Below are 3,561 nucleotides of genomic sequence, written 5' to 3' on the forward strand. Positions count from 1 at the left end.
GATAGAGATTTCTTGGTAGCACATTGTCAGTTTAAACAAAATTAGGGTTCTGTTAGTAAGGAAGAGGGAGAAGAATGTATATTCAGTAACCAACAAGGAGCGGATGCGTTATAAAGGCTGTAGAGAGAGGGAAGAGAACTTCAGAGATAATAAAACTTTGAGAAACAAGTGCTTTTGGGGGCAGGTGAAAGAAAATGGATCATCATAGGACAGAGAGCAAAAGGACCTAGAGATTTAAAAGGAAAATAGGAATATTGTTAAAAGAGTTATCCAAGTTTTGCAATATTATTAGGTTTGCATAATGTTATGGCACATTTCTAAATTACTTTTAAATATGAGGAAGATCATTACATTATGATTCCATAAGTCATGGCTATCTGATAACTGACATTAACATTCCTTTTCAAATGGAGCATTGATAAATACAAAAAAAGATAGTGTAGGTTCCTGGGGCAGATGTCTGGGGCTAAAGAAAGGAGGAAATAAATGGGTGTCCAATTTTCTACAAACACCAGATGCTGTAAAAATTCTATAACTAGTAATACATTAGATTACTTCAACATGTCAAAAAGGAAATTATTGCATAGCCAGCTGATGTGTCTCTTTAAACACGTGTTTCATCCTCCTGAAGAAAAACTTTTCCCTTTATGAACGCCATTTCATAACCACAATAATAACAACTTTTTTTGGTGTTATACAGTGTGTTTTTTTTTTAAACAGCTGTTCTTCAAAATGTGATCCATATGATAAATAACCTCATCTGAACCAAATCAGAAATTGATTAAACTTGTGTCTCCCAAATCTAATGATGACATGTGAATTTCCTTGCATGTTGAATGCGAATCATTGTTGCTAGCAAATGTGTTTTGATTGAAGATCATTTTGATGGCTAAAATTCCAGAGTCTCATGTAAACGTGAAAGGAGTTTCAACACTAAAAAGGAGGGCGCCTGGGGGGCTCAGTCGTTAAGTGTCTGTCTTCGGCTCAGGTCATGATCCCAGGGTCCTGGGATTGAGCCCCACATCAGGCTCCCTGCTCTGCAGGGAGCCTGCTTCTCCCTCTCCCGCTCCCCCTGCTTGTGTTCTTGCTCTCGCGCGCGCTCTCTCTCTCTCTCTCTGTCAAATAAATAAATAAAATCTTTTAAAAAAAAACCCACTAAAAAGGAGAAATTTGCCTAAACTTTCACATAAATCTGTCTTGGGTTAATGTGAACTTAAAAACAAAATTAATAGAGAAGATAATGTAGTATTTGCAGTGTTATTTGAAACATAATTTTTTTCTTTTTAAAACAGATAAAATTCTTTGATACAACTATTTCTAATGCCGGTATTTTATATCAACTAAAATAAGCCACATCCATTTAATTCCATAATTTAGCATTTTTCTCATTTGGAAGGAAATATGCTTTATCGTCTTTATACTTCCATTTATTTTATGGGAACTACAATTTCAATAAACAAAAAGTAATAATACAAAGTGTCGTTCGTTTCTCTTCCTTTAGTATAATAACTAGCTGTGGGAAATATTTTACTTATTTATCAGAAAACAATCTGAATTTCTCTTATCTTCAGTGTAGCTGATGTTAAAATATTGCCTTATACACTAAAATGGAAAATAGTTAAGTATCAAGATAAGTAAACAATAATTCCATTCCAGTGGCCTTTCTCCATTTCCTCTGAGTTCCAGGCTGTTCTTCTCTTTGCTCTTCCTAAAGAGGAACTAGCTTTCATAATATACAGGAGAATCTTGACCCTGGAAAATGAATCTAAAGGTCTTTAGAGGACTTCCAGGCAGTCTCATGCTCCACCTAATTACTAATTCATTCAGGACATCTACAGTGAGCACTCACTACTAATTGAAGATTGGGGATATAAAGGGAACCTAGTAATAATCCCTGAGATTAAGGAGTTTATGGTGGTGGCCGGTGAGAGTCAGGTGGGATAGTAGGTAGTTTTAAAATAAGGTGATGTAAGTCTAAATTCAGGGGATGACAAGGTGCTATTGGAACATATAGAAAGGACAATTAGCTCAGTCTTAAGGACATTCAATAAAGCTTCTTAGGGAAGGTGATGGCTGGTTGAAACCAAAGGTCAGTGAGGATTTAGCTAGGGAAAATCAGTTGGAGGAAGAACATTATAGAAAAAATTATGTGCAAATGCTCAGAAAAGAAAGAACATGCCATGTCCTGGATGCTGCCAGTGTGGTTCAATCCAGATAGAGCACAGTGTGAGTGAGATCATGTGAAAATAAGAAGCTACAGAAGTAAACAAGACTAAATTTCAATGGGCTTAAAGTACCATATCCTCCTCCAAGAAATGTTTTGTTTGGTTTTCTAAGCTGGTAATAGGAATTAGAATCACTATTGAACTCCCTACTATTTATTAAAACACAACAATTACTAGGATATCAGTAAATATCTGTAATTATATGGTAGGTTTTCTTATTTATATAGAATGGTTATTTCCAGAGTTTAAAGAATTAAAGGGGAGGGGGTTGTAATTACCAGTTTCAGCGTGAGCCATTTAGAGAAATTGTACCTTCTTAATATTATAGTAAAACACTAAGGGAAAATATTATATGAGACAGTAAAGGCAATAGCAAATAACAAAATAATGAAAATAGTGTATACTGTTCTAATGTGAATATAGTAAAAAAAATTTTTTTTTTTTAAATTTAGCCATTTCTCAAAACAAATGAATATCACAAAGAAAGGTATTAGCAGTAAAATTAAGATTGGGAATATTTAATTCAGCCTTCACACATACTATTTACTAGACACTTGGGAGGAATGTTCATTTATTTTGACAAAATGGCCAGCAATTCTCTATACTACTGGAAATTTTAGCTGAGGTCAAAATTGTAAATGGAAATAACTTCTCAGAGAACAATTCAGTAGTATTGCTTTGCTTTGCTTTAATATGCCATGAAGAATGTGCTTCCAAAATATAAAATCTTGGATTGCTGAGCAAAAAGTAGGGAAGGATGATATTGTCCACGCATAAGAGGGTTTTGGGGTTTTTTTTAAGATTTTATTTATTTGTTTGACGGAGTGAGAAAGAGAGCACAAGCAGGGGGAGCAGAAGAGAGAAGCAGGCTCCCCGCTGAGCAGGGAGCCGCCCCATGCAGGGCTCAATCCCAGGACCCTGGGATTATGACCTGAGCTGAAGGCATTCACTTAACCAACTGAGCCACCCAGGCGCCCAGCATAAGAGTTTAAAAGCTAAATCTATGTTAAACTCCTTGCAAAAATGAATAGTGAAAACTTCAGGGTGGTTCATTTATTCTGAGAATGCTCTGTCCTGTGAGAACTCTGGTCTGTGTTTCGACAATTTGCCAAGCTTCTCTTGGCGACCCATCCTCTTTGTTTTATTTTATTTTGTTTTGTGTCTTCTCTTTATCAAATCTAAGTGGAAAAACCACATTCAGGTGTAGTGGCAGTAAAACAAAACCCTGGAATCAGAGACATCTTTGTACTTCGGAATCACTGTCCGAACAGGATACGCAAGGACACTAAGTATGAGCTGCTGGGCACCCGTAGCTCAGATTCTCAGGTTCAGGCAC

The sequence above is a fragment of the Halichoerus grypus genome, chromosome 6, assembly GCF_964656455.1.
Source record: "Halichoerus grypus chromosome 6, mHalGry1.hap1.1, whole genome shotgun sequence".
NCBI classification, from domain to species: domain Eukaryota; kingdom Metazoa; phylum Chordata; class Mammalia; order Carnivora; family Phocidae; genus Halichoerus; species Halichoerus grypus.